Here is a 15,254-nt window from a genome sequence, read left to right on the forward strand (position 1 = left end):
CCTTTAATAATTTTGATTTTTCTCCTCTAATTTCTCTAGTTTTATCACATTTCAAATAATTTGTGCATCAGAGAAATGAACATGCAAGATGTGTGCATGACTTTGATAGTTTTATTTTTATTTCACTTCCAATTTTTCATTGGTAAAAGTTTCATATATTTTAAAACCCGGAAGTTACAGAAGGGTGTACAGTGACGGTTTCCTTACCATCCTTGTCCCAAGCCACCCAGCACCATCCCCCACTCCCAGGAATGAGTGTAAGTAGTTCCCTGAGAATCCTTCCAGCGTTACTCTGTGTATATACAAGCAATCGTGTATTTATAATCTGTCTCCCATTCACCCTCACACTTTCCCTTTGCTTTTGCCCCTTATAAGAGTATCTTCAAGATCCTCTAGATCAGAAAAGAATTTCCTCATTCTCTTCGGTAGCTACATTATAGTCCTTTGGCTGGATGTCCCAGAGTTTAACTAGTTCCCTACTCTTTTTTATTAATTTTTAAAAAAAAATTTAGTTTTTAATTGAAGGATGATTGCATTACAGTATTGTGTTGGTATCTACCAAACATCAGCATGAATCAGCCATAGGTCTACCCATGACTAGTTTCTCACTCTTGAACATTCCAAACTCTATCACAAATAATGCTGCAATGAATAATCGAAATACATCATTTAGCTCATATTTGAATATACCTACAGGATAAATTCCTAGAAGTAAAATTGCTGGTCAAAGGAGGCATGCAGTTATAGTTCTAGAGATGCTGCCAAATTGTTTTACATCAGAATGGCACCAGTTATATCCTTCCCAGCAATACAGGAGAGTGCCCATCTATACAGACTCGCCTCCATGCCACGCTGCCAAACTCTAATCACTGACAATCCAAATGGTGACATATTGAATCTCAGTTGAGTGAGGCAGAGCAAATAACTTCCCTGCACTTCAGTCACTTGTGTTTTCTTATTTTGTGAACTGTCTTGCACATGATATTTGAATGCTTACCTGGACAGGTCTGGAAATGGTGGAAGGGTTACTTCATTGGGCACACAGGTGAATAGTAGGAGATGCTGTTACAGAAGAAGGTACAGGGCTTAATTAAGACAGTGAAGCTTCAGAAGCCCATGGAGCAAGAAGCATGGACTATCTGCCACATACAGTGCAAACGTGGACAGTGGTAACTTCAGCCTGGTGCAGACACAGTTCTAGGTCATGTCTCCCATGCAAATTCCTAGGTGGGTAATGATTTCAAAGAGAAAATTATTAGCAGATAATACGCTCCAGGAGAATCTAGCAAACAGGAAGTTATAAAACAAGCAAAAAAAATATTGAAAATATTTGATACTCCCAATATAAGAATTTATAATCTATGAGAACTAAAGAAATCTGGTCTTCCAGTTGCTGAATCTAGGAGGGAAATACATGTAGATAAATGATGATAGGTAGATAACAGATGAATATACACAGGTTGACTTAGAATGTACAAGATAGAAGCTGCTTCCCCGATGGATCAATGGTTAAGAATCCAACTTGTAATGCAGTGGGCACCGATTGGATTCCTGGTCAGCAGTGAAGATCCCACATGCTGCAAGGACACTAAACCCATGTGCCACAGCTACTAAAGCCAAACGCCCTGGAGCCCGTGCTCCACAACAAGAAAAGCCACCACAGCGAGAGGCCTGCCTGCCACACCTAGAGAGTAGCCCAGGCTTGCTGCAACTGTAGAAAGCCCACGCACAGCAACGAAGACCCAGCACAGTCGTAAACAAATAATTTTTTAAAAAAGAAGCCTAGTTAAAAAAAGCAAAATAAAACATGAAGAAGCAGCTGTGAGTTGTGTTTATTCAGTGTCTTGCTGAGGACTGTAGCCTGGGAGACAGCATGTCAGAGAGCGCTGAGAAGTTGCCCCATGTGATTTTGGTGAAGGAAGTACGTGTGTGCAACCAAGCACATAACTCAGCAGAAGGTTGCGGCTCATCACCAGGAACACATAGTTTAGCTAATGGTTTTAGTGCTTTTCTTTCTAAGTATAGGAAAATGCAAAATGTTGGAAAAATCTTAAAGGTTTCTCCTGAAAATATCTATCTGAAGGTCTGTTCTGTCAGTTTTCCCAGAACACAGAGTGCCTCATTCCTGATCTCTGCCCTGAACTCCTTTCAGAGGGTGTTGAAGGTCAGTGACTGCAGTGGCAAACAATCCTTGTAGAGCTGGATGGTGAGTAACATTCTTTAGGTGGCACAGATATATACAGTATATACTATATTTGGTATATAATAACACATACACTGGGTTTCTCTGGTGTCTCAGATGGTAAAGAATCTGCCTGCAATGCAGGAGACCTGGGTTCAATCCCTAGGTCCAGAAGATCCCCAGAGAAGTGAATGGCTACTGCCTCCAGTATTCTTGCCTGGAGAATTCCATGGACAGAGGAGCCTGGCTGGCTAAAATAATTGGGGTTGCAAAGAGTCAGACACAACTGAGCAACTAACACTTTCACCTTTTTTCAGCATATACATTGGACTGCAAAGAAATTGAAACAGTCAATCCTAAAGGAAATCAATCCTGAATATTCCTTGGAAGGACTAATGCTGAAGCTGATGCTCCTGGCCACCTGATGCGAAGAGTGGACTCATTAGAAAAGGCTCTGATGCTGGGAAAGATTGAAGGCAGGAGGAGAAGGGGGCAGCATATGATGAGATGATTAGATAGCACCACCAACTCAATGGACATGAGTTTGAGCAAACTCTGGTCGATGGCAGAGGACAGAGGAGCCTGGCATCCTATGGTTCATGGAGTTGCAAAGAGTCAGAGGCGACTTAGCAACTGAAGGACAACAACAAAAACATACACATAATATAAAAGTATTCAAGTATTTTAAAGCTTTAAAACAGTAAATGTAATTTGTCCTAAGAGTTAGTTCAAACATTGGTCATTTGATGGTAGAACTGTTATCAGCTATTTAAGAATGATATACAACACCTACAGAAGCAAAAACAAGCAAAAAAATATTTCTGCCAATTAGTGTGTATATGTGTTTGGGGGTGTGGGGGTGCTCTTTCACTATAACAGCCATTTGCTTTCAAATGTAAAAGATTCATTGTGACTTAAAAAAATTTTTCATTTTATATTGGAGTATAATAGCTTTGTGTTAGTTGCTCAGCTGTGTCCAACTCTTCATGACAACATGGACTATAGCCCACCAGGCTCCTCTGTCCATGGAATTCTCCAGGCAAGAATACTGGAGTGGGTAGTAAGGATTCCTTCTCCAGGGAATCCTCCTGACCCAGGGAACAAATTCGAGTCTCTTGTATTGCAGGCAGATTCTTTACCATCTGAGTCATCAGTGGGTTGATTTAAAATGTTGTGTTAGATTCAGGTGTACAACAAAGTGACTCAGTTGTATATAATATATACATACACATATATTCTTTTTCAGACTCTTTTCCCATATAGGTTATTATAGAATATTGAGTTCCACTGTGACTTTGAGCAAATTTGTTTAAACTTTCAAAAATATGTATCTAAAAGGTAGACAATTCTTCAGCTACTCACAGTGTATGTGATGCTTGTAAGGCTTTAAAATCAGACAAGCAGGAAGATTTCTTTGCAAGTCATTCTAGCTCCTTTCACCAATCTCTGGGCAAGTCAACCCCAGAATAACCTGAGGTCCCTGCAGTTGAGGATATCTGCTCACCTGTCCCAGGTGGGCACTGATAACCTGGGAAGCTGTGACTGATCACAGATGCGGCACCTTTGAGGCTGGAAGGCCCCTGGGCCAATGGAAGCTGGAGGGGGCTTTGATAAACTCTCTGCTATATGGCATGAGATGACGAGAGGGCAGCACCTGAGAATGTCCCAGCTTTGATTCCAGAAGGGAGAGGGGGCCTGGAAGCCATGTGCATCCCGTTAAGAATGGGAATAAGCACGAAACAATATTAACTTTAGAAATGAGATGAAAGCCCATGTGTGCTAGCTTTCACACAGAAGGGGAGACCCGACGAGCCTCCCAGCCCCCTTCAGCACTGCTTTTAGATGGAAATGATTTTGTTGAACACTGACACAAAAGGAAGATACAGATGTAGTGAAGAGCCTTAGCGAAGAACAATTATATGCAAGTAGGTTACATGAAAATATAGTCTCAAGTGTATGATATCTTGTGAATATTAATTAAGGAAATTATTCTCAGAGCAGCTAGTGTTTAAAACAAGATCTAATCTCTACTGAGTGGGCCTGCCGTCCTCTCTCTCAGTGTTTAACTTCAAAGGGCTTTGGAGTTGGGGCAAATGAGATTATTATTACTTCAATCTAGAGAGGAAACCTATTCTAACCAACACGAGAGTGAATTCTAGAATTACATATAGCAGTTAATACAAAGAAGAAAAAATACTCCACACTTAAAATGCCTACATGGCAAAATGTGTCTTAACCTTTTTCATCTGATCGACTTCATCCTCCTGTAAAAATTGCACATTTCAGGTACAGAGCTGGAGAAGCGTGTGGCCCAGCTGAAGACACACTCTTATTCACCTATTCTTTTCTTTGACTCAGGGCCATTAGAAATAATAATGTTACCATTAATGTTAATAATATTATTACTACTATTAGCTAAGACTTAAATGCATCTGTGGGTCAGGTACTCTTTTCCTTATACTAGCTCATTTAATGTTTTTAAAAGCTCTGTGAGGTTTTGAAGGTTAACAGACCTAGAAAGGTAAATATATTAGTTTACCGTAAGAAAATACCACAGACTGGGTGGCTGAAACAACAGAAATGCATTGTCTCACCATTCTGGAGGCTGGAAGATCAAGCTGAAGGATGAGATCATGGCATGAACAGGGCTAGTGTCTCCTGAAACCACTCTCCTAGCCTCACAGGTGGCCACCTCCCCTCTTCATCCTTATTTCTCTCTCCTCTGTACACACAAATCCCTGGCCCCTTGTGTGTCAAATTCCCTCCTCTTATAAGGACAGCCAAAGATGGAGAAGCTCTATACCGTCAGCAAAAACAAGACCAGGAGCTGACCGTGGCTCAGATCATGAATTCCTTATTGCCAAATTCAGACTTAACTTGAAGAAAGTAGGGGAAACCACTAGACCAGTAAACCAAATCCACTAAATCAAATCCCTTACGATTATACAATGGAAGTGACAAATAGATTTAAGGGACTAGATCTGATAGACAGACTGCCTGATCAACTATGGAGGGACGTTTGTGACACTGTACAGGAGACAGGGATCAAGAATATCCCCAAGAAAAAGAAATGCAAAAAATAAAAATGGCTGTCTCAGGAGGCCTTACAAATAGCTGTGAAAAGAAGAGAAGCTAAAGGCAAAGGAGAAAAGGAAAGACATACCCATTTGAATGCAGAGCTCCAAAGAATAACAAGGAGAGATAAGAAAGCCTTTCTTAGTGATCAGTGCAAAGAAATAGAGGAGAACAATAGAATGGGAAAGACTAGAGATCTCTTCAAGAAAATTAGAGATACCAAGGGAACATTTCATGCAAAGATGGGCTCAATAAACGACAGAAATGGTCTGGACCTAACAGAAGCAGAAGATATTAAGAAGAGGTGGCAAGAATACACAGAAGAACTATACAAAAAAAGATCTTCACAACCTCACGATGGTGTAATCACTCACCTAGAGCCAGACATTCTGGAATGTGAAGTCAAGTGGGCCTTAGGAAGCATCACTACAAACAAAGCTAGTGTAGGTGATGGGACTCCAGTTTAGCTATTTCAAATCCTGAAAGATGATGCTGTGAAAGTGCTGCACTCAATATGCCAGCAAATTTGGAAAACTCAGCAGTGGCCACAGGACTGGAAAATGTGTTTTCATTCCAATCCCAAAAAAAGGCAATGCCAAAGAATGCTCAAACTACCGCACAATTGACCTCATCTCACATGCTAGTAATGCTCAAAATTCTCCATGCCAGGCTTCAACAGTACGTGAACTGTGAACTCCCTGATGTTCAAGCTGGTTTTAGAAAAGGCAGAGGAACCAGAGATCAACTTGCCAACATCTGTTAGATCATCAAAAAAGCAAGAGAGTTCCAGAAAAACATCTACTTCTGCTTTATTGACTATGCCAAATCCTTTGACTGTGTGGATCACAATAAACTGTGGAAAATTCTTAAAAAGATGGAAAAACCAGACAACCTACCTGCCTCTTGAGAAATCTGTATGCAGGTCAAGAAGCAACAGTTAGAACTGGACATGGAACAACAGATTGGTTTCAAATAGGAAAAGGAGTACATCAAGGCTGTATATTGTCACCCTGCTTATTTAACTTATATGCAGAGTACATACCCCACTCCAGTACTCTTGCCTGGAAAATCCTATGGATGGAGGAGCCTGGTAGGCTGCAGTCCATGAGGTTGCTAAGAGTCGGACACAACTGAGCGGCTTCACTTTCACCTTTCATTTTCATGCACTGGAGAAGGAAATGGCAACCCACTCCAGTGTTCTTGCCTGGAGAATCCCAGGGACAGGGAAGCCTGGTGGGCTGCCGTCTATGGGGTCGCACAGAGTCGGACACAACTGAAGTGACTTAGCAGTAGCAGCAGCAGAGTACATCATAAGAAACCCTGGGCTGGATGAAGCACAAGCTGGAATCAACATTGCTGGGAGAAATATCAATAACCTCAGATATGCAGATGACACCACCCTTATGGCAAAAAGTGAAGAAGAACTAAAGAGCCTCTTGATGAAAGTGAAAGAGGAGAGTGAAAAAGCTGGCTTAAAACTCAACATTCAGAAGACTAAGATCATGGGATCAGGTCCCATCACTTCATGGCAGATAGATGGGGAAACAGTGGAAACAGTGGCTGACTTTATTTCGGGGGGCTCCAAAATCACTGCAGATAGTGACTGCAGCCATGAAATTTAAAGACGCTTACTCTTGGAAGAAAAGTTATGACCAACCTAGACAGCATATTAAAAAGCAGAGACATTACTTTGCCAACAAAGGTCCATCTAGTCAATGTTATAGTTTCTCCAGTAGTCATGTATGGATGTGAGAGCTGAACTATAAATAAAGCTTAGTGCTGAAGAATTGATCCTTTTGAACTGGTGGTGTTGGAGAAGACTCTTGAGAGTCCCTTGGACTGCAAGGAGATCCAACCAGTCCGACCTAAAGGAAATCAGCCCTGAATATTCATTGGAAGGACTGATGCTAAAGCTGAAACTCCAGTACTTTGCACCTGATGCGAAGAACTGACTCACTGGAAAAGACTCTGATGCTGGGAAAGATTGAAGGCAGGAGGAGAAGTGGATGACAGAGGATGAGATGGTGGGACGGCATCACTGACTCAATGTACATGAGCTTGAGTAAGCTCCAGGAGTTGGTGATGGACAGGGAGGCCTGGCGCACTGCAGTCCATGGGGTCACAAAGAGTCGGACACAACTAAGTGACTGAACTGAACTGACTGAATTGATAAGGACACAAGTCAGACTGGGTTAGGGGCCACCCTACCAGCCTCATTTTAACTTAATCACCTCTTTCTCATCCCTGTCTCCAAATACAGTCATGTTCCTAGGTTCTGAGAATTAGAGCTCCAAAACACAGATTTTTTGTTGGGGGCAGGGGATCACCATTCAAACCATAAGAGTGAAGTTGTCACCCCAGGCTCTCACAGCAGGTCAGATGTGGAGCTGGGATTTCAACCCGTGGACTAGAGTCAGATCTTCAGCCGTCATGCAACACTGCCCTATAGGTACCAGCCTGTGAGAGGAAAGGCAATATATATCTATTTCAATCAGGATAATGGTCTCATGACCTGTAACAGCTCTGGGTGGGAGGATAAAAGGTAAGACACTGAAAGAAACATCTTTTCAGACAGGACCAGTAAAATGGAATCATACAGATTATTAAGGCTTTGGGGCTTCCATGGTAGCTCAGCTGGTAAAGAATCTGCCTGCAATGCAGGAGACCTGAGTTCGATCCCTGGGTTGGTAAGATCCCCTGGAGAAGGGAAAGGCTACCTACTCCAGTATTTTAGTCTGGAGAACTCCAGGGACTGTATAGTTCATGGGATCGCAAAGAGTTGGACACAACTGAATGACTTTTCACTACCATATGAATTTAGCAGATTTTTTTTAAAGTTTATGGGACATTAACCAATTACCTAACATTAGAATTTTAGTTTTAGCTGTTGGTGAAAGCAGTGCTGCTGCCAGGCCACACTCCTGCACGACTGGAAACAGATGCTGGGTATGGATGGGTACTGGAGACCCCAGATGCTGAATGGATATGGTTACCACGGACAAGAAATGCAGATGGCGAAGAGAGATGGAACAGCTACGGATGTGGCTGGATGTGGATAAAGGCAAACATCCATGTGGGCTCCCCATCGGTCACTGAGGCAGCCGAGGTGCCCCAGGGAGAGATGGAGTTAAGTGGAAGTGTGTTCCGACATTTCTGGATCAACCTGAGACCCAGGAAATTCAGGCTGCACCCTGCAGCGCCAGCCTCATTACGGGTTATTTGGTCTGCACTCAGCTCAGCAAGCTCACTCCTGGTTTTCCAAATGTGCTGTGCATGCCCCACACTTACCCATGCCTCTGTGTCCCCTCTGCTGTGAATGCTCTTAATCACCACCACTTTCCCCGTCTCTCCAGCAGGTAAAACCTCTTCTGATGACCTCCTGCCTTGGAAACTAAGATGGGTGCCTTTCTTTACTGTCTCATTGATCTTTATCATTTCATCTCATTTCAGCACTTTCTATGTATTCATCTGTTTCTGTGTCTCCTTTACTTAAGAAAATACTTGGAAACATGAACCATGTCTTTTGCATTTTTGTATCTGCCGCTTCTAATACAGTGCCAGGCACATCATAGGTACCCAGCAGATAACTGCAGAATAAATGTCTACCTCAGAGAAACCTAAAGTCCCAGAGGTATGTTTTACTTGGTCAGTATGTCACTTGAAAATAATAATTAATATGTTGCTAATGTTTACAACTTCAGAGATTTCACAGACAAAACGGATTATCTGCTTTAACAATCCAAAGGGCTGGCTATACCAGGCTTGAATTCCCACACACAATGAGTTAAAACTGAGGCGTGGGCATCCCTTTTGGGGAAGATGTTACTCTGCTGTTTATCCCAATTTCTACCCTATTGTTAAGTATTCCTGCCTCACACCTGCCCTCTTCATGCATGTGGGAAACCCATCTCACCCCAGTAGGCATTCTGTACCCCCGATCCCGTTAGACCAATCCATCAGATCCTCCTCGGCTTCTGACTGCCCATGGCAGCACATATGGGCTACAGTGGTTTTCCATCATCCGGCTCTGGCCATACCCACGTCTTGCTCCCTCAGTGTATCCTGAAAGGGCAGAAGAGGCGGGAGGAGGACGCTTCTTTGGGTTCGTGGAAAGGGAGCTAAAGGGAAGATCTGTCTTCTTCTGGCATATCAGGTGTTGGCACCGGAGAGAAGCAGGATACTGGCCGGGATGGGCAAACAAGCCAGCTGGGAATGGCAGCCCCTGTGTTCCAGCCAGCAAACACCTTTTCAAAGCCTACTTTGCATAAGACAGTTCCGCTGACCACATCGGAGTCACAGGGGAACAGTTACCCCTGGAACTTCCTTTCTGCAACAGTAGCACCCTGTGTAAGGGAACCAAAGATGGAACATGATCGTCTCATATATATGCTGCCATGAGGTTTCAGACCACCACACTGGCATGAGCTTTCAACGTTGAAAAAATAAATGAAAACTCTCTGGAAATAATAGGAGCACTGTGTCCTGGAACCCGAAGAATAATAATCCCAGGCCATCAGTCATCCAAGCTGAAAACAGTTTCTTCCTCTCTCTTTGCTGGGCCTAGGATGACAGGACACAGACCCTTAGCCCGGGAGTGATTTGCATCCCAGCTGGGAACACAGAAGAGGCTGCATTCACCACGGCTGAAAATGCCAGGAAGACGGGGGTCTTTTCCTTTTCAAAGTGTTAGAGTTGCTTACTATGTATTAGTGTGAAGGGCAGTTTGGGATTGTGCTTCATGGGTCCCAAATATCTGGACTCACAGGGACTTTTGTGTCCAGATCTGGAGGATTTGCAAGAATATGAACCATGTATGGAGAATTCACATATTCAGAAGGCCAGTAATCCTTTCCCATGCATGGCCTCCCAACAGTGTGAAGTGGTAGGCACTATCCTTACACCCATTTTACAGAAGGTAATGCGGCGGTTAAGCAGGCTAATCGATGCCACCCAGCCCATGAGTACAAGGTTACAATTTGAACCTAGGTCTGTCTGTCTGAACCCACAGGGCGACTCCCAGCTCTCACTCTCTGTTACTTCCTCATTCATTCTCTTATGCCACAAATATTGACCACCTCCTATGAGTCAGACACTGTTCTAGGTGCTTAGGATACAGCAGTGAATAAATCAGATAAGAACGCGTGCATGCTAAGTCACTTCAGTTGTGTCTGATTAATTGCGACCCAATGGACCAAGTAGCCTGCCAGGCTCCTCTGTCCATGGGATTCTCCAGCCAAGATTACTGGAGTGGGTTGCCATGCCCTCCTCCAGGGGATCTTCCGGGCCCAGGGAATGAACCTGCGTCTCTTACGTCTCCTGCATTGGCAGGAGGGTTCTTTACCACAAGAGACACCTGGGAAGCCCCTGGATAAGAATATTTGCTCTCAAGGAAGTTATGTTCAACCCAGCATAGACTGCAGTGCTGTGGAGCCTACATCCCACAGTTGTGAAAACCATTACCTGGTAGATCTCACTTCCAAAGTGCTCAGGAAAAAATATGTAAATTTGGGGAAAGGCATGATCTTAGTTGCTGTAGGTGCATTTTTTAAGTAAGTTCAAGGGGCTAAAAGTTCCTGCTCAACTTGAAAATGAGACTGGGGTGTGTTCTATCAGTTTTTCCTGAAGGGGAAAAAAAATCCCCCAATTTTAATTTTCTTCTGAACTTAGCCACATGTTGAGATAAGGAAGGTGGGGTTAGAAATCAATTCAGCTCTCTTGGGAGAAAAATTATAGTAATAAGCTTTTAAAAAACGATGATAATAATAAGCTATATGATTTCAAAGTGACTCACCACCACTCCCCGCTTCTTTTTTTTTTTGACAACTGAAATTGATTTTGAAAGGAAAGGCTGTGGAGATTTTCGTTGAATACAATCCAGACGTTCTAAATCTAAACCCTCTCACCAAAGAGACTGCAGATCGGAGAGCCTGGGCTCTGTTGATAATGCCCTACTCTCTGCCCGACATACTATACCCACCACCACATGTCACTCAACATGCCTGAGAGCTCGTAGATGAAGGAAATAAAGATGGAACGATATTAAGACTGAAATCAATACAGCTTTCTTTTACATTTCCCAATAGTCTCAATAACTTCAAAGGGGCAGATATGAATATAATTAATGAGCAGAACAAACACCAAGTGCAAAATAAATCTGGACCTTGTTTTATGAGCAGTGTTGGAATGATGGATTTAGAACTGTAGACATGTTTGTTGGCAAATCTGAAGACTCACTCATTTCCAAATGGTATAGCCTTTTAGAGTAACTGCAGTTGCATCAGCCTGGGTGCCCCTTAGGAAAAATACTTGCTGGAACCACTTGCTGGTACCCGACTAAACAGAGCCCTTGTACTCAGATGCATTCAGCCGCTGTAAAAATTTATGTCTGAATCAGTATTAGGAGGAATCCTCCGACCAGCTCTCCATTTGGCTGTTTCTGCAAGCTAATCCCATTTTAAAATATGTATATTCTTAGGAATCTGACCAAACTGAATAACAACAATGCTCAGAGGAAATTCACACTTGTATTTCGAAAAGAAATAAGAGCTCTCACTGGAGAACGGGCGCAAAAGCTACGAAAACAAAAAGATGGCCTGGGCTTCTAATTGTGTGCCTTCTTCTGGGAAATCCCTCAACAGTTCTGATCCTCCGTCTCCTCATCAATGGTAGCAATACAAATACATGTATTGGGTGTTTACTCTGTATTAGGCTAATGAACCTAGTAAAAGGTTCATGCACCCTTTTAGACTAGTCCTATGAGGTTCAATCATTCTATTACAACCCCTTTTTTTATAAATGAGGAAACTGAGGCTCAGACAGCTGCAGTGACTAGCCTGTACTTTTAAGAATGTGAAAACTAGCATTTTACGTGAATGTCCTGACTGCACAGCTTCCATTCTCAACCACTATTTTCTTAGGGCTGGCAGTCAGGAGCTGCAGATAGGAGTTCATTTATACAATCCTCACGACTTTAAGTCCATGTACGCGTTCTTCCAGTTGCCTGGTCTCTAAAATAATACTAATACTCGTCCACCTTACATCTTGAACTTCGCACACGAAAGTCAGAAGATGAGGAAGAAATGCATGACACATTGTGACTGTGTCTTTATATTTGGTGGAAAGAGAAGCAGCTGGGGGACAAAAAAGGTCCTTCTAATTTCTTCTCACCTTTTACCACCAGCATCATGAGTTACAAAGACCTGGGTTCTCTAGTCCTTTGCTTAACAGCCCTCTTAGCCTACTGTGGCCAATTTTACCCTTATTCAGGTGTCCTGTAACAGGCCTACATAGCAAAAACAGGAGCATTCTGGTAATTCTTCATGAACATAAACTGTGTGGGCTCCAACCAAAGCATTCCGGCCTTGGAATGACAGTTTAAAAGCTAGATTATTAACAATGACTTCCTGTTTAGGGTCAAATCCACTAATTTGTGCTCTATAGTATTGGTCTAACATTTGGGCCCAGGGACAGTCCTATTTCTAACACATCTGTCCTCCAAGGACTATAGACACATGAATTTAGCAGATAATGTCCCAGGGATCAAAGGAGTCTCATTACAATCCTTACACACAGACAAAGAGAAATAACAGTTTGTTCTACTGATTGTCATGAAACACACCCAAATGTCTTGATATTCCGTCTTTTAAGTCAGCTGTAAAAAGAGAAATTGTTTACACCTTTAATAGCATGATGAAGATGTATAAATCTTGACCCAACTGGCTGTTGGAAGTGAGAATCGCTCCAGGGAGGATGGCTCTGTGGGGAGGGGCTGAGGTGGGGGGTTGGGGGTTGGGGGTTGGGGGGGTGTAGAGGGATGGGGAGGTGGGTGAGGTTAGAAGGATAGGGGTGTAATCACCTTGTTCCCGGCCCAGTGCAGGAAGGGCACCTGGGATGCTTCCCTCTGCTCCAGCAGCAGCGCTTGGTTAGGCAGGGCAGCAAAATTAAAAACACCCGGCAGAGCCAAGCGGGGACGCGGTTGGGGGGTGGGAAAGACAAAACCAGAAACCACCACTCACAGGAGCGAACCCTGAGTCTTTTTTTTAATGTGGTAAGGAAATCTAAGATCTAATCAGTAGCCTTAATTGAAAGGCTCAGTGAGGGGGATCTCTAAGCTCTTCCTGCCATTAATTTTAATTTTAGCCTTTCACGGGGTATGGACAGGAGTGAAGGTGATGCGTAGGGCCCAGCCCTCTAGAACTGCGAGGGCCCCTGGAGAGACGCTGAGGCGCTTCCCCTTCTGAAATCTGCTGAGACAGGACAGGCCTTGGGCGGGGCTGCCGGGGTCCACAGAGGCTCTGGCCCCTCAGGTCCGCGTGGAGGGCGTTCCTCCACTGCGCCCAAGTGCTGCCGCACCGCCGTGGAGGGAGCCGGCCCGCGGTTCCCCCTTGCCTCCTTTCCTAAAGGCCACGCACGTTGAGGAGCTCCGGGGAGAGGATGGGGAGCCGCGCGGAAGGGCAGAGAAGACGAGGAGGTGGGGAGCAAACGAACCACCAGAGCGGCAGCAGGGAGTGCCGCTGAAGAGCTTCCAAGGACCTTCAAACGAATGCCATCCACTCTTTCCTCGCTGTTTCTGCCTCTCCTACTAAGTGCTCAATTAAAATGGGTAGTAAAGAATGCTGGAAACTCAAGGAGACTCGGGTTTGATTCCTGGGCCGGGAAGCTTCCCTGGGGAAGGAAATGGCAGCCCACTCCAGTATTCATGGGCTTCCCTGGGTGCTCAGATGGTAAAAAATCTGCCCGCAATGCAGGAGCCCTGGGTGTGATCCCTGGAATGAAAAGATCTCCTGGAGGAGGGCAAGGCAACCCACTCCAGTATTCTTGCCTGAAGAATCCGCATGGACAGAGGAATCTGGTGGCCAGTCCGTGGGGTCGCAAAGAGGCACACACGACTGAGCATGCGTGCAGCCGGTGCATTGAAGCCGCATTTCGGCGCACCCTACTCACCGGGTATACAGGATAAACTTTCTTCTGTGGGCAAAAGATTTCACTAGTTTAAAGCCAGAGCAAAACATAATTATAGCAAAGGCTGTTAATGGATTAGGTGATAGGTTTGCCACCTTACTCTGTACCCCTCTTTCCCTCCACCGGGCTGTGTGCTAGCTCTCATCATCTTCTAATTATCTGTTCCTTTTTTCGCTTCACAGCTTTAGAAGTTACAAGGGTATTAGCTGAATCCAAATTAAATTTTTTTTTTCCTTTTAAAGGAAACGGGGGAAAAAAAAAAAAGAGTAGGTTCTTTTTAGGAGTGGCACATCACTCCAGACAATCTAACAGGAAAGATATGTAAAAGGGTCTCTGGCTGAAAAATCTATGAAGCCAAATAAACCTCAGATCAACTGTAGCCTGCATCGGGTATAGTGAGTATATTTCAGTCTCTTTTCCACCTCAGGATTTCCACCTGAAAAAAAATGGAATAATCACACTTACTAATCTCACAGTGGCAACTGGTGGATTTAACAGCGCCCTGAAAACGAGACTCCTCTGTTTAATGAAGCAGCTCATTCAGAGGTTCATTCGGCTAATAAAACCCCCGTTTTTCACTTGTGTTTGAAGCTAGTCCATTATTCTTTTGCGTGTGGTTTGAACCAGTTTTCCGTGAGCTGTGGTTGCTCCTGAGGATGGATATGAATGGCACTTATTAGGAAGGGAAGAGCTCATGAATTCAGATCATCCTTAATGCTGAAATGAGCTGTAATGAAGGCCTGAGATCAAAGTGCTTGAGAAGCAACGGCAGATGAATGGGCCCCAGAGCCTGGGTCGCTGCAGAAAAGGATTAGGAAACTTCACTTAAGTAGCCAGAAAGGTTTCCACAGGCTAGCCTGCTCTGCATTTAATTGTTTATGGGATTCGTGGTCGAAAGATATACAAATGGCCTCCCTCAGAGAAAACGGTGTTATCAGATATTTTCCACAAGGGAGAGGAAGGGCTTTAAATTAGTAGCAAGAAGAACAGAAGCGAGGCCATTCTTAACTCCCAGGGAGGGGGCCAGGGTTGAGGA

Source organism: Capricornis sumatraensis, chromosome 7 (genome assembly GCF_032405125.1).
Source record: "Capricornis sumatraensis isolate serow.1 chromosome 7, serow.2, whole genome shotgun sequence".
Taxonomy (NCBI): domain Eukaryota; kingdom Metazoa; phylum Chordata; class Mammalia; order Artiodactyla; family Bovidae; genus Capricornis; species Capricornis sumatraensis.